General features: G+C 42.3%; 1 protein-coding gene and 1 long non-coding RNA gene across 2 annotated transcripts in view; one reads left to right on the plus strand and one right to left on the minus strand.

Annotated features, from left to right (window-relative positions):
- LOC143962709 (uncharacterized) overlaps window positions 1-1424 on the plus strand; it is a 3057-nt gene extending 1633 nt beyond the window's left edge. Inside the window, exon 2 of the long non-coding RNA XR_013270768.1 lies at window positions 673-1424. This is a non-coding gene — a long non-coding RNA (uncharacterized LOC143962709). The remainder of the gene's footprint in view (window positions 1-672) is intronic.
- Window positions 1-23204, minus strand: part of FOXP2 (forkhead box P2) — a 390396-nt gene that overhangs the window by 286085 nt on the left and 81107 nt on the right. The window lies entirely within an intron of this gene.

Genomic DNA, 23204 nt, shown 5'->3' on the forward strand with positions numbered 1-23204 from the left:
ACTGAACCAGCATGTTTACCATAATCTTCCTAAAGTAAGTGCTGCTTCATCTCTCGTCCCCTCTCTCTCTCTCTTCCTCTCTCTCTCTCCCTCTGTGTGTGTGTGTGTGTGTGTGTGTTTTTTTTTTCCTTCTGGCTAAAAAAGCACCAGTCCAAGTTTGTCAAGTCTTGAGTGAGCATGCATGTTTGTGATAAATATACAGCACTTTGTGCCTTCCTTATTAGGACAGGCTTGCCATTATACACTGCACTTTTGGGAAGCATCCAGTGCACTGTCATTTACAGCCAAAGGAAGTATTTTACAAAAAAAAAAAAAAAAAAATAAGCAAACCAAAGACAAGTATTTCACAGCCACAAGCATCAGATAAGCCAGAGAGAAAAAAAAAAAAATCATTTTCTGTTCACATCAAAACCACTTCACAATGACAATTTGTCCAAGCAGATGTTAATCAAGCCTCAGCTTTTAAACACTAGATACCATCAATTACTAACCTTAATTGAAATCACAGTGCTCCAGTCTGTCTGCCAGCATATTCACAGGATGATGTATTAAGATATTTACAGTAAAGTAAACAATGCATAGTTGCAATGAAATGGAAAATTTCAACTAATGGTGTTTGTCAATCCTTTGTCAATTTTTTTTTCTTTTTTTTTTCTTTTCTGCCTGCCACAGATGTTTTCTTAGCTGCTTCACAAAAACAGGAATGAACTAGCAGAGAAGAAAGACTTTCTCTCCCCCAGGAAAAGAGTACAAAGCCAAGCCTGTACACAGCAGATGCAAAAGAAAGTCCATCTGCTACCAGCTCACAACACCACATGGAGTTTTAAGATTTTATACTGTAGGTAGCCTGGCAGTGTTTGTGTAGACACCATCAGAATAAAAGGAGGGGAAATCCTAGCCTCAAAGTGTCAGTGTAAAAAAAAAAAAAAACTACAGCTACCACTCTCCCAAAACTGGTTACGTTCTCTCTATCAAAGACTTGTTTGCATTTCTTTTTTTTTTTTTTGACTCGTGTTGCAAGAGCTGGATTGTTCCCTAGGAGTTACACCCTAGGCAGACATTCTGCTTACTTTTATGGCCCCTAACCAAGGCAAAAGTGGAAGTCACAGCTTCAGGCTGAGACAAGTGGACAAACTTTAATTGCACGCACAGAACATATCCTGCCCCTACAATCTGTATCGTCCAACAACCTGCTGCATCTCAAAAGACCAACATCTGCATCTACTTTCATCAGCGTTTAAATCCCAAGCTGAGGAGGGGAAGGTGCACCAACTACTTAAAGTAACTATGTCTAATAGCCTTTAATACAGACATTTTCAATAATTACAGCTAATTTCACATTTCACCTTCAACCCCCCAGGGCATACTTTTCCACCTCCTATGAACTATGCTGAAATAAACTTTACTTTTTTCTTTTAGACTTATTTAGCATTTCTAGTTCTGTCTGACTTTATTGCGTTTATTGGTTTTTAGTATAAATTGTTTTTTTTGGTTTGTTTTGTTTTTAAGAATCCACAGTAGAAAAGCAAACAAAATGAAGTCTACATTGCAAACCAAAAAAAAAAAAAAAATCCGCCATTGAGTGGGAAACTTGCTCAGACTGATCTGACAGGGGTTAAGATGTGATGCAGCTGGACTGCAATTAATCTTGCTCAAGCATACACACAATCATGTAAGTAAATGAATGTAAACATTGTGTGTAGCGATAATGGCTTATTCCTTTATCAATACAAAAGCTTCCTTTTCAGCTTTTAATATCATTTCCGACTGTCCACAGTTTCACAAAAGCTTACACATTTCAGAGATGCTGCAAATAACGTATATAATGACACAACTGACTTTACGTACTCCACAGAAAAATAAATGATAGTTTTCATTATCACATCACTCAACTAACATTTCACACTTATGTGTACACATTTGTCAAAATGATCACACTTTTTTTTTTTTTTTTTTCAGTACTTGCTTACCTGCAAATCTGTCTTCTATTAATTAAAAGCTTTGTCATATATTGCATCTCTGTACGTGCCAGCATCAGGAAAAAAAAAAAAAAAGAATGTTTCCTCCATTAGAAACAATGCTATCAATATGTAAATTTTTTTTTTTTAAGTAAAATATTTGCATCTCCTTTCCTCCTCCGGGCTTTTGAACTTCCAAGGTCAACAAGGACAAACAATACCACTAGTGTCTCTTTGCAAAAAAGCTGGGTTTGCTGTCTGCAAGCAATGGTATCATTTCCATAGCAACCTCCTAACTATTAATTTTCAATTAAAGCAGACACAAAGCGGACAGCCTCAGGCTGGCAGACAGTGTCAAGAGCCCATCTCTGTAGGCAACAGTTTCACAGAGCTATCAAGCGAATAGGTACCTCTTCCACAAAGCTATATCACAAGAACGTCAAGTTTGGATGTTTAAATTGACGTTAACCTTCATTCTGGGCCTAAATCATTCCAACTGTATTTGTATGACATTCATTTTCAGGGATAAAAAAAAAAACAGGTGCATATATTTGTAGGAGGTATAAGCATTTTAAAGTTTGACCTGCTGGTCTGTAAAAAAAAAAAAAAAAGAAAAAAAAAAAAAGTATACTAACTGAAATATATACAAAATATAAAAAAAATAACATTTTCACATAAAAAAAAAAAGAAACTTTACTACTACACACGGAATGCAAATACTCATCAAACACCAGGTGTATTTATATATTTTTAGTAGCTTCACATAAACGCAGTAACCGCACAAACAAAAACTCACAGAGCAGTCACTGCCTGTACAGTCTTATTTGTTCTTTTCACCAATGTGGTAAGCAGAGATTTCAATGAAAGGCAGTGCCTATGTTGAGGTATGTCCTCTTTCCTTCAACAGCATCTCCTGTACCTCTTCTAAGCCAACGTATTGCACTCTGGCTTCCTGACATATTTCTTACACCACAGCATGTAGAAACACCCTCTGGCTTTGACAGGTTACTGTACCACTGTATACACAGTCTCGACAATGTTACCTTTCACGCTGATAAATTACACTACCTCGAATTATTGCAACCCTTTATAAAAGCTGTGCCAAATAAACATGACCCAAACATCTGCCAAACAAATACAAACAACGCCAAACATGTTGATAACATGATAGAAGAGCAAAATCAGCAAGTTGTCTCTTTGCCTTGATAGAGTGTTAATTTGCTTCAGGTGAGAAAGTTATGCTTGACATGTTTATGGTTGCTGTAAATCACTTAGATGTCTAGTCGAGGGAAATTCCTCAAGCTGACTTTTCCTCCTTCCATAATTATGCAAGTATTTTCTTCCTCCTGGCCTTTCTAGCAATGAACAGAAATGCCTTCTAAAGATCTTCAGCAAGATAAACCAATTTGTCAATAAATCTAGACATATTTGCACACCCAGGATACATGATATTTACCAATCAACACGGCACTGTCATACAGGAAACAAGATAGTAAATCATCCAATTTGTTTTAGTATTTTATGTCACACGAGTAACTAATAGAAAAATAAATGAGGTGGATAACCCCTGGCTATAAATGATCCCCCCTCCCCTCACCAAATATACCTAAGATATAAGTAGGGTGTAAAAGAGGAATCCAAATGTGGTATAGCACATCAACACAGGCTATGGTTTAAAAAAAATAATAAAAAAAGACACCAGGACCACAAGACAAGAATCAAATCGATTTTTAAACCAGCCATTCTACGGCTCTGCAGGCCCCACGCTTACAATGCACCATCACTATAACAGGAGACACCATATTGCTATCAAAACTTGCATGCATTTATGAACGTGTGCCATGCTGCCTGAGAGTTTCTACACTTACGGGCTCATTTATAACAAGAGAGCAGATATCGCTATCTGCTTTCTCTGTTATACTCTGCTTCACTATGCGCACCATGGCCCACCCAATCATAAGATTTAGGCCACAGAGTGGAGCCAGCGCAGCCCCATGAAATCGTCTCTGCTTAACAGAGTAGATAAAGCTCCATGACTGGAGGAGAGTTGGTCATGAGAATTTCACAGGTCACATGACTAGGCTCTCTTCCTAGCTTTTTTTTTTCCCCCTTTCATTTTTAATGCACACTGCTTCTGAAGCCTACAGACGACATTTCTTTTTTTTTTTTTTCTTTTATATCAAATAGGTGGGGCCATACTGTTATTTTATAAATGTACTGTTTAGTATACCTGCATGCAGTGTGTAAATGCAACCTCTAAAGAAAAAGAAAAATGTTTATATTGCTTGTCCACATTCTGGAAATGCAGGGCCAAACTCATTATTAAAAATAAAAAATAAATAAAAAAAAACACATGTACATACAATTTGCATTTCATTCATTTATAAAGGTTTGCGAATGCATGACTCGGATGTGCAGGTGGATCCCACACAAGCACATATGTTTCAAAAGCAGTACCCCCGCATGCTGTCATAGGGGACAGCCAATTTCCATCATGTTACAGTCTAAATATGGGTGTAACATGTAACATGTTCCAAAAGGTAAAGTTAGCCTTTAACCACTTAACGACCGCCGCATGCCATTGTACGTCATCACAATGGCATGTACAGGCACAAGCACGTACACGTACGTGCTTGCCTTCCAGCGGGTGGGGGGTCCGATCGGACCCCCTCCCGCTGGATGCGGCGGTCCGTTTCGCTTCAGGAGCGATCCGGGATGAGGGGATGGCCGTTGGTTTCTGGCCATCCCCTCTCGATCGCTCCTGGCGAATGAGAAGCTTCCTCCCACTGTGTATTATATACACAGGCAGGGAGGAAGTGATGTCATTCTCCGCGGGGCGGTCTTTTTGACCGGACTACGAGGAGAAGACTAAAAGTAAGTGCACCAAACACTACACTGACACTAACTAACACACAGGCACACAAACCCACCCCCCCGATCCCCCCCCCCAGTCACAGTGTCACTGATTGCAGTGATCATTTATTTACTGATCACTGCATTCAGTGTCAGTTGTAAAAGTAAAAAGTGTCAGGGCAGTTAGTGTTAGGTCCAGGGTAGCCCCCTACCACCCCCCAATAAAGATTTAACCCCCTGATTGCCCTTAGAGTTAACCCTTTCACCCCCTTTTGCCAGTGTCACTAAGCGATCGTTTTTCTGATCGCTGCATTAGTGTCACTGGTGCCGCTAAGTAGCTAGTTATTTTTTTAGGTTCACCGCCAGGTTTTTATAGCGCTAGGTACCCCGATATACTACCCAATAATGGTTTTAACCCCCTGATTGCCCCTAATTAACCCTTTCACCCCCTTTTGCCAGCGTCACTAAGCGATCATTTTTCTGATCGCTGCATTAGTGTCGCTAGTGTCGCTAGGTAGCTAGTTATTTTTTTGGGTTCACCGCCAGGTTTTTATAGCGCTAGGTACCCCCATATACTACCCAATAATCGTTTTAACCCCCTGATTGCCCCTAGTTAACCCTTTCACCAGCGATCACTATATAAGTGTCACTGGTGACGCTGGTTAGCCAGTTAGTTATTTAGGTTCCCCGTCAGGTTTTTATATAGCGCCAGGGACCCCCATATACTACCTAATAAAAATTTGAACCCCCTGATTGCCCCTAGTTAACCCTTTCACCAGTGATCACCGTATAAGTGTTACGGGTGACTCTGGTTAGTTAGTTTGCTTTTTATAGCATCAGGGCACCCACCATTTATTACCCAATAAAGGTTTAACCCCCTGATCACCCGGCGGGTAATATCAATTAGGTTTTAGGGTCAGGATCTGAGTCGCCCCAGGCAGCGCTAGGCTAGTGCCAGTACCGCTAACACCCATGCGCAAAGCACACACCTCCCGCAGTGGTATAGAATCTGAACAGATCAATATCTGATCTGATCAGATCTATACTAGCGTCCCCAGCAGTTTAGGGTTCCAAAAAAACGCATTGTTAGCGGGATCAGCCCAGATACCTGCTAGAACCTGCGTTTTGCCCCTCCGCCCAGCCCACCCAAGTGCAGTATCGATCAATCGCTGTCACTTACAAAACACTAAACACATAACTGCAGCGTTCGCAGAGTCAGGCCTGATCCCTGCGATCGCTAACAGTTTTTTTTGGTAACGTTTTATATTTAAATCCAGAAGGCAGTGCTTGGTTTTTGGGGTCCCGTACGTGGCTAGGCTCCCAAAAAGTCCCCCACATGTGGTATCCTCGTACTCGGGAGAAGCAGCAGAATTTATTTTGGGGTGTAATTTGACTTATGCCCATAGCATGTGTGAGCAATATATCATTTAGTGACAACTTTGTGCAAAAAAAAAAAAAACTTTTAATATTCCTGCAACTTGTGGCAAAATATAAAATATTTCATGGACTCAACATGCCTCTCAGTAAATAGCTTGGGGTGTCTACTTTCCAAAATGGGGTCATTTGGGGGGGTTTTGTGTTATTTTGGAATTTTATGGCCTTCGAAACTGTGATAGGTAGTGAGGAGTGAAATTTGCACCCTTAGAAACCCTGAAGGCAGTGATTGGTTTTCAGGGTGCCGTACGCAGCTAGACTTCCAAAAGGACCCACATATGTGGTATCCCCATACTCAGGAGAAGCAGCAGAATATATTTTGGGGTGCAATTCCACATATAACTATGGCATGTGTGAGCAATATATCATTTAGTGACAACTTTTTGTAAACTTTTTTTTTTTTGTGTCATTATTCAATCACTTGGGCCAAAAAAAAAAATATTCAATGGGCTCAACATGCCCCTCAGCAATTTACTTGGGGTGTCTACTTTCCAAAATGGTTGTCATTTCGGGGGGGGGGGGTTGTACTGCCCAGCCATTTTAGCACCTCAAGAAATGAGATAGGCAGTCAAATTAAAAGCTGTGAATTCCAGAAAATGTACTCTAGTTTGTAAACGCTATAACTTTTGCGCAAACCAATAAATATACGCTTATTGACATTGTTTTTACTAAAGACATGTGGCTGAATAAATTTTGCCCTAAATGTATGACTAAAATTGAGTTTATTCGATTTTTCTTATAACAAAAAGTAGAAAATATCTTTTTTTCTCAAAATTTTCGGTCTTTTTCCATTTATATCGCAAAAAATAAAAATCGCAGAGGCAATCAAATACCATCAAAAGAAAGCTCTATTTGTGGGAAGAAAAGGACGCAAATTTTGTTTGGATACAACATTGCATGACCGCGCAATTACCAGTTAAAGCAGTGCAGTGCAAAATTGTAAAAAGACCTCTGGTCCTTAGGCTGAAAATTGGTCCGGGGCTAAAGTGGTTAAAGTACAGTTTATCTAAAGGCCATTTTTTTCCATTGTGGATAGTGTGGCCAATATTTAAAAACTCAAGTTAGTTCATTTTTTTTTGCCAGCTCTGTGCAGACACAACAGGAAGTAAAAGGAAAATAGCTCCAAAGTGAGGGAAATGCCCTCAAAGGCAGCCGATACTGGAGTAAGTAATCCCCATTTAAAGATTCACCTCTCTTCCCATTTTGGTAGCAACTAAAAATTTTGAATTCACCACATTCAAGCATGAGGCTTGTTTGCAACCCGCAGCTGCCTATAAAGTCAGACATGGTGGCCTCTACAGATAGGTTAGAGGAGGGGTGTGTGCCAAGAGGAAGGCACAGAATCGAACTGGGGGTAGTGGTCAGAACAAAAAGTACTAGAGGCCTTCAGATAGATCACCCCTTTAGGATTGGGGCTGCTACTACAGCTAATTCTTTAGGTCTCTCTTCTGATGTTCAAAAGAGGATGGGTCGTTGGGAAAGTAGTAGATACAAGATATATGTCCGCCCCGAATTGTTAATTGTTTGATTTTCTCTTTCAGATTCATCCAAGAGTACTATCTGGATAGTAGGCCATTCCTATGTCTTCTGGACTGGGAAACAGGCAGAATTCAGGATTTACTCAAGCAATCTAGGTCTGGATATTAATAATTTTCTAGTTTTATGGTCAGGCATTAGGGGCCTTAGATGGCGCAATCTTAGGGACTACTTAATGTTTTTGTTCATCATTTGGCCTTCATGTCGGAGGCAATGACATTGGGAAAATTTAAACGTGGGAGCTGTTATGTGAGATTAAAAGGGATTTTCCTGTCATTAACCACTTCAGCCCCGGAAGATTTTACCCCCTTCCTGACCAGAGCACTTTTTGTGATTCAGCAGTGCGTCGCTTTAACTGACAATTTCGCTGTCATGCGATGTTGCACCCAAACAAAATTGATGGCTTTTTTTTTCCACAAATAGAGCTTTCTTTTGGTGGTATTTGAGCACCTCTGTGTTTTTTTTTTTTTGCGCTATAAACAAAAAAATAGCAACAATTAAAAACAAAAACACAATATTTTTAACTTTTTGCTATTATAACTATCCCCCAAAAATATATAAATAAAAGATGTTTTTGTTTAGGCCGATATATATTTTTGATTAAAAAAAATTGCAATAAGTGTATATTGATTGGTTTACGCGAAAGTTATAGTGTCTACAAAATAGGTGGATCGTTTTATGGCATTTTTATTATTATTTTTTTTACTAGTAATGGTGGCGATCTGCGATTTTTATTGGGAGTACGACATTATGGCGGGAACATTGGACACTTTTGATACATTTTTGGGACCATTGGCATTTATACAGCGATCAGTGCTATAAAAATGCACTGATTACTGTAAAAATTTCACTGGCAGGGAAGGGGTTAACACTAGGGGGCGATCAAGGGGTTGTGTTCCCTAGTGTGTGTTCTAACTGAAGAGGGGATGGGACTGTGTAGGGGAGATGACAGATCTGTATGAACAGACGATCGGGCTCTTCTCCCCTCAGGGAACTTGAAGCTGCGTGTTAACACACACAGAACCCGGTTCTCGCTGTGCCATGAGCAATTGCGGGAGCCAGGCAGTAATTGTGACTGCCGGGCACTCGCATCGCCTCCGTGGGCGAGCAGTGGGCGCGCATGCACCCCTAATAGCCGCAGGGCGAAGCGACGTTGCATAACATTGTTTCACCCAGCCGTACCATTCTGCCGCAGTAAAACTGCGGCGGCTGCTCTGTAAGTGGTTAAGCTTTTGTTCCCACTATCAGTTTTGGCCTTCTCTGAAATGGTTCCTCGACTCCTTTGGTCTCCTTCCAGTAATATATTCTATGTAGATAGAATTAGGAGACGTCTGAATAGCAATATCCATAATATTCTATTATCTTTGGGTGGGTGGTTTATCATTTCTCCACATGGAGCTTAAAGGGTTTTGCTGGGACTATTCAGGAATGATCTAGTACATTTATCCGCAGTTGGCATAGACATATTCAATATGGGTCTTCAAACTTTGATTGAAAGTGCCTTGGTGTTGGTTCTCTTCCGGCTTTGGTCCTTGGGGAATAGTCGTACAGCATTGACTGGATGGACACCGTGTAATTCTTATATCAATTTATTATAGCCAGGATGGCTTCATAATTTATTTTAATTTTCCACTTAAGCCCCTGCAGGCCAACGACCAGAGCACTTTTTGCGATTTGTCACTGCGTCGCTCTGACAATTGCGCGGTCGTACGAAGTGGGTCCCAAACAAAATTGACATCCTTTTTTTCCCCACAAATAGAGCTTTCTTTTGGTGGTATTTGATCACATCTACTGTTTTTATTTTTTGCGCTATAAACAAAAAAGAGCATTATTTTTTACATTTTGCTATAATATCCCCCAAAAATATCTAAAAAATAATAATTTTTTTCCTCAGTTTAGGCCGATACGTATTCTACATATTTTTGGTAAAAAAAAAAATCGCAGTAAGCGATTGGTTTGTGCAAAAGTTATAGCGTTTACAAAAAAGGTGATAGTTTTATGGCATTTTTATAAAAACATTTTTTACTAGTAATGGCGGCGATCAGCGATTGACTGCGACATTATGGTGGACACATCGGACATTTTTGACACATTTTTGAGACCAGTCATTTATACAGCAATCAGTGCTATAAAATTTCCTGTGTAAATTACACTGGCAGTGAAGGACTTAACCACTAGGTGGCAGTGTAGGGGCTAAGTGGGCCCTGGGGAATCTTTCTAACTGTGGGGTGGCGTGGCTGTGTATGACATGTCACTGATCTCTGCTCCAATCACAGGGAGCAGAGATCAGTGACACTGTAACTAGGCAAAACGGGGAGATGCTTGTTTACATTAGCATCTCCCCGTTCTTCCTCCCTGTGAGACGCTCAATGGCAAATTTAACCACTTCAATACCGGGCTATAGTCATATGACGTACACCGATGGTATCTCCCATCCTTGGCGGGCGTCATATGCCGTCCTCCATATCTCACCACTCCTGTGGGCCCCCAAGGACCCTCAGAGCAGCGATCATGGATGAGGTGTGTCCCTCGGACACATCCCATCCCTGATCCGGGTAAAGAGCCAATAACAAATAGCTCTTTACCGTGTGACCAGCTGTGTCCAACCACAGCCGGTCACATGCATTGCCTATGTGCACGACACTCGTGCACGCCCCTAGGGCACGCACAGAGCGTCGATCGGGGATGAGGCTTGTCACCCTGACACAGCCCAACCCCGATCGCAGTAAAGAGCCAATGAAATTGGCTCTTTACCATGTGACCGGCTGTGTCCAATCACAGCCGGTCACAGAATGTACACAAACCGTGGTAACGAGATGTTACCGGGTTCTCCTCCTCCCACACCGATCGTGTATGAGAAGGAGATTGCGGTAACATATCGTTACCGCTTACAGTACACACCAAAACACACTGATTGCCCCCCCAATAAAAATTACCTGTCATCACTCATCAAAGTACCCGAGTACCTGTCACAGCCCATCCAAGTACCCGAGTACCTGTCGCAGCCCATCGGAGTACCTGTCACCACCCATCAAAGTACCTGAGTACTCATCCCAGCCCATCTGAGTACCTGAGTACCTGTCACAGCCCATCCAAGTACCTGTCACCAGCCATCAAAGTCCCTGAGTACCTGTCACAGCCCATCCAAAAACCTGTCACCACCCATCAAAGTACCTGAGTACCTGTTGCAGCCCATCCGAGTACCTGTCACCACCCATCAAAGTACCTGAGTACCTGTCACAGTCCATCTGAGTACCCGAGTACCTGTCACAGCCCATCTGAGTACCAGAGTACCTGAGTACCTGTCACAGCCCATCCGATTACCTGAGTACCTGTCACAGCCCATCTGAGTACGTGAGTACCTGTCAAAAGTCCATCTGATTACCTGAGTACCTGTCACAGTATATCTGAGTACCTTCCACAGCCCATCTGAGTATGTGAGTACCTGTCACAGTATATCTGAGTACCTGAGTACATGTCACAGTTCATCCGAGTACCTGAGTACCTGTCAAAGTCCATCTGAGTACCCAGGTACCTGTCACAGTCCATCCGAGTACCAGAGTAGCAGTCGCAGTTCATCTGAGTACCTGAGTACCTGTCACAGTCCATCTGAGTACCCGAATACCCGTCACAGTTCATCTGAGTACACGAGTACCCGAGTACCAGTCACCAGCCCATCAGATTACCCGAGTACCTGTCACCAGGCCATCAGAGTACCGAGTACCTGTCACCAGGCCATCAGAGTACCCGAGTACCTGTCACCAGGCCATCAGAGAACCCGAGTACCTGTCACCAGGCCATCAGAGTACCCGAGTACCTGTCACCAGCCCATCAGAGTACCCGAGTACTTGTCTCCAGCCCAACAGAGTACCCGAGTACTTGTCTCCAGCCCAACAGAGTACCCGAGTACCTACCTGCAGCCCATGCCACATAGAATATATTTTGGGGTGTTTGCTTTCCAAAATGGGGTCATTTTGTGGGTAATTCCACTGTCCTGGTGCTCCTAGACCTTCAAAAGTGTGATAGGTAGGAATGAAATGTGTAATTTATGCTCCTAGAACCGCCTGAAGGTACTACTTCAATGTTGGGCTTCTGTATGTGGACTGGCTGTGTAAAAGTCTCACACATGTGGTATCGCCATACTCAGGAAGAGTAGCAGAATGTGTTTTGGGATGTAATTTTTGCTATATACAAGCTATGTGTTAGAAATACCTTATAAATTGACAACTTTGTGTAAAAAAAAAAAAAAAAAAAAGATTTTCATTTTTTTCCACGTTTTCTGAAGACTTGTGTAAAAAAATGAACCGTTCAAAAGACTCATTATGCCTCATAGAATAGACGTTGGGGTGTCTGCTTTCCAAAATGGGGTCATTTGTGGGTAATTCCACTGTCCTGGTGCTCCTGGTGCACTGTCCTGGTGCTCTAGGTCGTTAGGAAATTAGAGGTGTAAATTTATGCTCCTAGAACACCTGATGGTGCTCCCTGCATGCTGGGCCTCTGCATGTGGCCAGGTTGTCTAAAAGGCACACACATGGGGTATCACCATACTCGGGAGGAGCAGCAGAATGTATTTTGAGGTGTCATTTTTGCTATATACATGCTTTGTGTTAGAAATATCTTATAAACTGACCACTTTGTGTAAAGACTTTTGGAAAAAATGGAACCATTCAAAAGACTTATTATGCCTCATAGAATAGACATTGGGGTGACTGCTTTCCAAAATGGGGTAATTTTGTGGGTAATACCACTGTCCTGGGGCTCCAGGGCCTTTACAAATGTAATAGGTTGTTAGGAAATTAGAGATGTAATTTTATGCTCCTAGAACCCCTGACGGTGCTCCCTGCATGTTGGACCTCTCTGTGTGGCCAGGCTGTGTAAAAGTCGCACACATGTGGTATCGCCATACTCGGGAGGAGTAGTAGAATGTATTTTGGGGTGTAATTGGAAGTATGCATATGCTGTGTGTGAGAAGTAACTTGTTATTATGACAATTTCGTGAAAAATAAAAAATAGAAAGAATTGTGGAAAAAAATTACAATATAAAACTCACCATGCCTCTTGCTAAATACCTTGGACTGTCTACTTTTCAAAAAGGGGTCATTTGGGGGTTATTTGTACTTTACTGACATTTCAGGGCCTCAAGAAATGAGATAGGCCGTCAGTGTATCAGGTGTGATCAATTTTCAATGATTTGCACCATAGCTTGTAGACTCTAACTTTCACAGAGACTAAATAATATCCACTAATTTGGGTTATTTTTTACCAAAGAGATGTAGCCGTATAAATGTTGGCCCAAATTTATGAACAATAATTACTTATTTGCAAAATGTTATCATAGAAACAAAAAAAAGTTTATTTTTTTTTCATTTCCGCTCTTTATTCACTTGCCGCAAAAAAGAAAAACCCAGTGGTGATTAAATACCACCAAACGAAAGCTCTATTTGTATGAAAAAAATTATAAAAATTTTGTTTGGGTACAGTGTTGCATGACTGAGTAATTGGCATTCAAAATGTGAGAGCGCTGAAAGCTAAAAATTGGTCTGGGAAGGAAGGGTGTATAAATGTCCTGTATTGAAGTGGTTAAAGGGACGTACCTGTACACCCATTTGCCTGTCCATGCCATTCTCCCGACATATATCGGCGCGTGCCGGTCGGCATGTGGTTAAAGTTAATACATTATCAGGTTACCCCTTGAACAACACCGTGGCCTATAAATCATTTTACTAAAAGAAATAAATACTATTAATGAAAGAAATGTTTGTTGGTCTTTATTTGTAGTGAATAATCCCTTTGTGCTAGCCCATGAAAGGTTCATGCAGTATGAGGGACCAACATGGGAGAGCGCAAAGGGGTTGTCCTTGTCATTGGTTACTGCAACAGTTACCTGCGCAGCAACAGGCTGAGGATTGGATGAAATTGGCGGGTTGCCAATGCCTGTGAATCCTGAGCAGATATAAGGCAGAAGTTCGGCCGTTACCCGCAGACCCCTCTTCAAGACAGGACCGGGACTCCCACCCTCCCCTCCCCATTGTCCACTTGGTCAGGTTACCACTTGAACAATACCGTGGACTATAAATAATTTTGCCAAAACAAATGAATACTGATTAAAGAAAGAAGTGTTCGTTGGTTTTTATTTGTATTGAATAATCCCTTTGTGCTAGCCCATGTGTTTCATCAGGGGTAGGCAACCTTTTGAGCAGAGTGTGCCAAAAATATTTTGCGAAGAATCTGAGAGTGTCGGCTACATCAAACAAAATGTAAACTTCACACTCTCAATCACGAAAAAGACACTTTATAATGTAATTTCTGAAAAGAACTTGAATAATAATAGTAATATATACTTCAAGGTAAGTCTGGTAAAGTTGAAATTAATATCCCTAATTCCTGCCCCTTCACACCTCAGATCAGCGCCAATTCCTGCCCCTTCACACCTCAGATCCGTTCCAATTCTTGCCCCTTCAACCCTCAGATCAGTCCTAATTCCTGCACCTTCACACCTCAGATCAGTCCCAATTCCTGCCTCATCAGACCCCAGATCAGTCCCAATTCCTGCCTCATCAGACCTCAGATCAGTCCCAATTCCTGTCCCTTCACACCTCAGATCAGTCCCAATTCCTGCCCCTTCACACCTCAGATCAGTCCCAATTCCTGCCCCTTCACACCTCAGATCAGTCCCAATTCCTGCCCCTTCACACCTTCACACATTGGTCAAACTTTTGATCAAATAAAAATGACGATCTTATGCCAATACATGGATACCAAAATACGACATGGTTTAAAACTGCGCACAAACGTGCAGTGGCGACAAACTACATACATTTTTAAAAGCCTTTAACATCCTTTTAATATCTTTTACAGGTTACGACTTTAGATGTACAGAGGAGGTCCACTGCTAAAATTACTGCCCTTGATCTGACCTTCGCGGCGATACCTCACATGCATGGTACAATTGCTGTTTACATATGACACCAGACCGACTCTTGCGTTCACCTTTGCGCATGGGTACGGAGGGGCATGGGTGCTTTTTTAAAATTATTTATTTTGCTTTTTTCTTTTATTTTTAAACTGTTTCTTTGATTTTTATTTATTTTTATCATTTTTATTGTCATCTCAGGGAATGTAAATATCCCCTATGATAGCAATAGGTAGTGACAGGTACTGTTTTTTGAAAAAATTGGGGTCTATCAGACCCTAGATCTTTCCTCTGCCCTCAAAGTATCTGACCACACCAAGAACGGTGTGATAAAATGCTTTCCCTATTTCCCAATGACGCTGTTTATATCTGGTGAAACCTAAGTCATGAAATGCTCGTAGCTTCCGGTTTTAGGCTATAGAGATAATTGGAGCCATTCTGGTCTACGATCAGCTCTATGGTCAGCTGGCGTAACCAGTGGCTGCATTCTCGGGTTCCCGGTTGGGACAGGAGAGCCAGAGAAAACCATGGAAGACTGGGGGGGGGGGGGGGGGAACGTTCTCTCCCACTGCTTGTAAAAGCAGTCTTGAGGCTAATTAGCTGCTAGGATTGCTTTTACATGAAAGCCGACTACTGGCTGAAAAGAATGGTACCAAGATGATACCTAAATCTGCAGGCATTATTCTGACCACTAGAAAGTCCAGCAACATACCAGTACATTGCTGATCCTTGTTGGGCATAGAATGAAATGTTCTTTTTTTCATGCAGCCTGGGGGCTGAACGCAAAAAAGATATTGATCAGTGGGTATTCCCACCATCAGAATACCGCCTTTCATCCACCCACTTCTAATGATAGGCATACGTGCACCATTTTTTTTTTTTAACTGTGGTGGTGAAATCACCTCCTACAGCACTGGAGTGCTGATTTTCGCTGTTGTTGTCAAGATAAAAAAATATATATATATAAATTGTAAATGTTCCAGATTAGGGTCTCTCAAAATGTGATGGCCAACTCATCTTTTGAGACCATGAGTAAGTGTGCCCTAGGACTGTGCAATGCTGTACCCTACGCTAATTCTCCACTAGTGTGTTGTAGTGTTCGAAACATCCACCAATGCAAAGACCAGGTTGGTCAGGACAGGAGGAACAATAAAAGCGGGTGTCACGCCTATATCTGTGTTTTGTGCAGACAAGACATCTTTGGGGATTTCTTTGGGTAGGGGTACCAGGGAGGAAAAATGCCTGTCATGCAACTGGCTACTGCATTTGGATTGGGAAGTTGGGCCACAGCACCATCTGGAAACAGAAGGGCTGTGATGATCTCTTCCTGGAATTTAAGGAAGGATCCAGTTCATCCTGAAGCTTTGTTTAGCACATAAGCATTCTGCAGAGGCAATTGGAATACATATACAGACTTTTTTGTACCAGCGTTTGGCCTTAGGTACGGCGCCAACAACTGGTCATTGAGGTCCACCCTCCCATGTTAAGGTTGTATTTGTGGACTCCACAACACCAGTCGTCATTTGAATTGGACCGTCGTGTCTGTGTGAAGGGAGGACAGAACAAAAACATTCTTATCCCTCCACTTCACAGCAAGCAAATTACTACATCTCAAGCAGGCTCTCTCCCCCAGCCAAAGATGGAGGCAGAGAACACGGGCATATGGTGAATTGGGTCAGTGGGCCAATATGACCGCAAATCACTTTTTTTTAGTTATGCGCATGAGGAGTGATAGGTCCAGGGAGGTCTTAAATTCACAGACCGTAATAGGTTTCCAATGTCTGGCATGGGGATTAGAGGCGGTGAATTGACCAGCATACAAATTGCTTTGGTCCACAATAGATCTATAGAGCTCTTCCTTGAAAAACAGCGCATAAAAATCAACCGTTTCCACCTGACTTCCGGGTTGGCTAGTGAATGGGGGAAGTACGGTGCTGCAGAAGTGGTGGGCTCCCAATTCGGATTGGCAAATGCAGCAGAAAGGGGACTATGGGCTCAACGGGCCTGTCTGTCTTCTTGGTGGCTGTGGGACACTAGTTGTGCTAGCCACCTCGCCAGCTTGAACTGCACTTATGGGACTTGTCACGTCACCAAGTGTTACATGCAGCGCTGGATGTACGACAAGGATGTACCAGCCGCTGGTGCTTGCTAGAAGGATGAATGGCGCTAGTACTGGCTCTCTGTTTCATACGAGAGCCCCACGATTCTTGCACCTCAACAACAGAGGAAGAACAGGGTTGGGTACGCCTGACCTTGGCACGGACCACTACTCTGTCGTCAGAGCTATCTGTCAGGGTGCCGCTGCTGTCTACAGGTTCGTATTCTGAGCCCGAATCTGACAGATAGGTAAGTTGCTCTTCACTCTCATCTGTAATGCTCAGAAACGTGTAGGCCTCTTCACTAGTGTACCTTTGATTGGACATGTTAGGCCTCTAAATTTACTCTATATGCTGCAGTTATGGGTTTAGTGTTTTGTAAGTGACAGTGATTGACTGATACTGCACTTGGTTGGGGTGGGCTGGGCAGAGGGGCTAAATGCAGGTGCTAGAAGGTATCTGGGCTGATCCCGCTAATGCTGCATTTTTGGCAACCCTAAATGTTTGGGGATGCTAATATAGTTCAGATCAAAGATATCGATCCGTTCAGACACTATACTACTAAGGGAGGTGTATGGTGCATGCGTGGGTGTTAGCGCTACTGCCACTAATCTCACACTGCCTGGGCCGACACAGACCCTAACTGACGCCAAAAGCTAACTGATAACACCCGCCGGGTGATCAGAGGGCTAAAACTTTTTATTAGATAATGTACGGCGAGTGCCCTGATGCTATAAAAAAAAAAACTAAATAACCAGCATCACCGTGACACTAATACGGTTATCACTGGTGACAGGGGGTGATCAAGGGGTTAAACCTTTATCAGGGGGGTCCCTAGACCCATCTGGGCCTACTATTAAGTACCCCAATGCTGATTAGTGTCACAAATGACACCAGTACAGTGATCAAAGAAAAAAAAGAACACTGCACTGGGTGATACAGTGACAGGGAGTGAAGCTGTTAACTGTGGAAGCGATGGTGATCGGGGGGTGAAATGTGTGCTTACGTGTACTGTGTCAGTGTAGTGTTGGTACAACTCTCGTTTGGATGTCCTATCTCCTCTCTCTGGAACAGAAAATTATTTCAGAGAGGGAGATGACATCACTTCCCCGCCTGTGTTTACACTTACATGCAGGTGAAACATTTATTTAGTCAGAATCGATCAGCAGGTCCAGGCCAGAAATCATTGGCCTGGAAACTGATCAGTTCTGAAACAAATCCATCATTGTAGCCACCTAGGGGGTACGTGCCCTACGTAAGGTAATGTTGTTTTGCCCACCCATCCCATTCTGCCGCAGTAAAACTGCGACGGCTCCTTAGGAACCGGTTAATTATCTACACTCCCCGTTGACACAACAAACTATGGGAGGGAGTTCCACATCCTTACTGCTCTAACAGGAAAGAACCCCATACGCAGTTTAGGGTTTAACAGCTTCTCATCTAACGTCAATGAATGGCCACATGTTTTCTTAAGAGATTTGAGACTGAATAATTTACTCTATGTTAGGCTCACCTTTTACTGTAGATATTTATAAATTGCTATCATATCTCCCTTTAACCTCCCTGGCGGTATGATTCAGTCTGGAATAAGGTTCTGAAAGCGGTACAATTATTTTGCATGGAAATCTGGCTTTTATTTTGTAGTCCTGTAATTCTTAGGAATAACGCTCTTAAATCGGTTCAAACCAGAGTCTAGCAGACATCCCGGGTATGATAACGTTTATAATACAATAAAGAATAATAAAAATTATTCAATAATGTAATCAAATCCTAAAACACTGAAAAAGGGACACGTTTTGGTTGCTATGGACAATCTCCAAATTCCAGGCAGAAAAAAACAGTATTTATAATATAAAAGTGCACGCAGGGAATTGCACAGACCACTAGGGACAAAGGGGGTGTGTATTTTTTAATACAGCACTATAATCTGTAAGATTACAGTGCTGTGTGTGTTTTGTGTGTTTTTACTTTTTTGAATTTGCCGCGGTTCTCCGCTCCCGTGCGCCGTAACGCCGCAGGGAACGGAGCTCGGCGGCATTCGGCACTGTGAATCGAGCGGAGGACAGCTCGATCACACAGCGCGGCAGACATCGCTGGATCCAGGGGACAAGGTAAGTAAATCTTACTGTGTCCTCCCCTGCATCGAGCGAAGCGATCCCGAGTCTGGCTCGGGGTTACCGCTCCTACTAGTAAATTCCTAACCCGAGCCAGACTCGGGATTACCGTCAGGGAGGTTAATAAACATCTCTTCTCTTGGTCTAGAAAGTTTAATATTTGCAGTTGTTCCTCATAACCAATGTCCTCCAATCCCCTTATTATCTTTGTTGCATTTCTCTGGACTTTCTCCAGCTCCAACACATCCTGTGGACTGAGCCTATGATCAATCTGGATCCCCAGATCCTTTTCCATCCTCGTCTCCCCCAAAGGTTTCCCCCAAGCAAATAACTTGCATTTATATTTTTAGCCCCCAAGTGCATCATTTTGCATTTTTCAATACTAAAACCTCATTAACCATATCGTAGCCCATCCCTTTGAATTATTCTGGTCTTCCTGTAAAGCTGCTATATTCTGTTGTGAAGTGATTACCCTGCCTAGCATGCGTATCGTCAGCAGAGTGTTGGGGTGCCCCGCTTAAAACTCCAGACCATTCAGAAGATACACCATTTATCACCACTCCTGTAACCAGTTTTCTATTCAAATACATTGTGAAGTTTGGGGATACTAGCTCCGCGGGATTAAGTGCATAAACCGTTGTCAGGTGAAACCAAAATATATTTATTTATAATTAAATCAAAAATAAAGCTTTTCTTCAGCATGTAAAAAACTGTAAATTAAAGTCTGCTTATCTTCAGCACAAAATAATACAAAAAGAAAAGCACCTACAGTTCTGTAGATAGGTCTTCACCAAAAAAGTCCTTGCAGAGATCTTTTTGCAGCCTCCAAAACAGCAAACAGCAAATAGAAAATACAACAGCACAGCCAGACAGCTCCCCAGACAGGTGTTCATCTCCTTCTCCTCATCACCACACCTCTCTGTCTACTTCCTGTCTTTATAGGCTGTCTGTCTTCCTGGAGGCCATTAACCCCCTGTGGTCAGGGAGGGAGGCTCTTTCCCACCCAAATGTCACTTTAGAGCCTCCCAAATTTCGGGTCCCAACTACCTCTCTTAAAATATAGAGAGGACCGCGAATCAGTAATCTCCCGAAAACTACACCCGGAATCTGTCACCCATTTTTGGGTGACCCCCTGAGGCCTACCATGATTCCCTTAAAGGGACCACATCCCGAATATAGGCGCCACATAGTAACCGTCCAGGACCCAACCTTGGCGTCCTGTACAACATATAATGTCATCAAAGCCAACTGATCTCAATTTGTATATTAAGCGTTTATGGGGTACTATATCAAATGCTTTAGCAAGTCCAGATACTGCACATCCAGAGGCCTTCCTTTATCAAGATAACAGATCACTTCCTCGTAGAATGGTAACAGGCTGGTCTGGCAAGAACTATCTTTCATAAATATATGCTGGTTACTACTAATAATACTATTTTCATTAACACATTCTTCGATCCCTTATCATCCCTCCAATAGCTTACATACAATTGTTGTTGGGCTGACTGATCTGAAGTTTCCAGTTATATATCTCATCCCTTTTTTAAGTATTGGTACCAAGTTGGCTTTATGTCAATAGGCTGGTAGCATTCAAGTCAGTAAGCTGCCCTTACAGCTACAAATAACGGCACGGCTATAACATGACTAAGTTCTTTGAGTACTCAAGGGTGTACGCCTTCTGTTGCTGGGGATTTATTCATATTCAGTTTTTCAAGTCTTTTCGGAATACTGGTTTCTGTTAGCCGTTAGGGTACATTCTGCGCTGTAGTACTAACAAAACAGTCTTGTTTACTGTACTCCTTTTTTTTACTTAGTAAAAACCAAGGAGAAGAATGTATTTAACACATTTGACTTCTCCATATCATTTGCAACAATCTTCCCCTGACTTTCCTTTATGGGCCAATATGCTCTGACCTTACCGTCTTACTAGCAATATACTTAAAAAAAATGTTTTGGGATTATTATTTTTTTACTCTCCTCTGCTATGTGTCTAATGTCTATTTACGCTGCCCTAATCATGCCCTTATGTTTCTTATTGTATTCTTTGAAGTGTGTCAATGCTGACGGTGACCCCTAAACCTTATATTTTTCAAAGGATAGTTTTTTTCTCTTTAATGTGCCTTTTACGGTAGAGTTTAGTCCAGGTTTAACTTTCGTTTTTTGTATGTGTTGCCCATTGGAATACAATGGCTAATACCATGAACTAATATGTTCCTAAAACACCCCTATTTTTGCCTCAGTGTTCTTTGCTTCCACAATATCATCCCATTTAATGTCATTAAGTATTGGCTCTTTTGTTTTTATCCTACCTTCGTGACTCCTTTTCCTAGGATTCACAATGCATGTAATTACCCCATGGTCACTGTTCACCGAGTTATCCCTTACGTCTGTGTCTGCAAGCAGATCTGTGTTGTTTGTAATTAGTGGATCTAGCAAAGCATAATTTGTAGTTGGGGCTTCCATCAATTTGCACATGAAACTGTCCTGCAAGAAATTCCAGAAATGCCTTGTTGCCATTTCTAACTGTGAGAGGTGACCAGTCTTCCTCTTCATCCTTCAGGTTAGTGGGCCTATAGCATACACACACTATTAATTATCTGTTAGTTTTTTTCCTTTTGGAAGCTCTAGCCACAAGGATGCTACCTCCTCCCTTGCCCCCTTAGTAAGGTCAACCCTCATATTCACTTACAAATCACTTTTTACATACAGGCACACTCCTCCCCCTCTTCTACCTTCCTTGTACCTCTGATACATGGGAGTACCCCATGACAGTCACTAGCCAGTAATGCAAGTTGTTGAAACAGGCTTCTGACACTCCCACCCAGTAAAAATCCTTATTTATCAACAGTTACAGATCTTCAGTTTTCAGGTTTCAGTTAGCCAAACTGCTAGCATTATGAACATTCCTTTTCATTTTGTACCAGCACATTTATTTTTTTTCTCCTTATTTGCTATGAGGCCGCAATGGGTTTCTGCCAGCCTACATGCATTGGCCATATGTAGTCTAGTTAATCTACCAATACTGACCCCTGTAGCCCCCTCTGACCCTTGTTCACTTCTAGCTCTAACGTTTTTCTGATCCCTCTCCTCCACTACCTAGTTTAAAAGTTTCTCCAACCTTTTGGACATTTTCTCCCCCAACAGAGCTGGACCCCATCCCTAGAGGAAATAACCAACTGAAAAGTCCCTTCAGTTTTCCTTGAACCCGAAACCCTTCTTTTTGCACCAGTTCTTTAGCCACTTGTTAAGTTCCCTAAGCTCCTGCTGCCTCGCTGAAGTAGCTAGAGGCACAGGCAGTATTTCTGAGAATACTACTTTGGAGGTCCTTTTCTTAAATATAGCTCCTAAGTACCTGAAAACATTTTTTAGGGTGCTTGATCTTCCAATATGTACCATGACAGCTGGGTACTCCCCTGCCACACTCAACAATTTGTCCCATCTGCTTCATGATATGTCAAACCCAAGCACCCGCTAAACATATTGTTCGGCGATCATGGTCTTTGTGACAGATTGCTCTGGACAGAAGTCCAGATGGACATGCTGTGCCTTGTAGTTCCAAATCAGCACAGATGAAATCACAGTAGCTTTAGCGAGTAACTCACACAGACAGAAATACAAGAGGAACAATCTCTCACCAGAATCCACAGCAACACCCACAGCACTGACAGCTGAGACCACACACCGCAGATCAGGGTCAGTTTCTCACCAGATCATTGACGTGCAATATGTAACTTGTGTGGTGCAATCGGCTCTTTTGTACGTAGGTGACCCCGACGCATGCGTTTACTGTATGTTTGAATGTGCATGTACATGGGTGTACGGTGGGCTTATAATGGGCTTATGTCTCACCCTGCTTTTTACTGAACCTAATTAAGCACTGCTCCCACTCAATTAGCTTCTTATCTGGCCACAGAAACTAGGGAAACCAACAGTAAAATCCAGAAATTATATAATGCACATCACTTCCGTGCTCAGTCAGCATAGGGGAAATTAGAGAATAGATGTACACTGGTCTCCCTCCCCCTTTACCCAGCAACATCCTCCATGGAGGTTTTGAGCTGAGAGGTGGGACAATGCAGATGGGGGAACACATGAGCATTTCTGGTCATGGCCTTCTTGAGTAAGTGCAGATGATTCATGTAGCATTTACTTCCTGGAATCCATCTGCTCTTAGCTCGGGCATGCTTAGCTGAGAAAACCTCTCCTCCCCTCCTGAAGTCTCCTGGAATGTATGAAATAATTTGCTTATGGGTTTACTTCCTCTTTGATTCCCTGCAAAGGTAAAGCATAATGGACTACT

This window comes from Lithobates pipiens, unplaced genomic scaffold, assembly GCF_037356315.1.
Source record: "Lithobates pipiens isolate NorthernLeopardFrog02 unplaced genomic scaffold, aLitPip1_a1.2 Scaffold_8, whole genome shotgun sequence".
NCBI classification, from domain to species: Eukaryota; Metazoa; Chordata; class Amphibia; order Anura; family Ranidae; genus Lithobates; species Lithobates pipiens.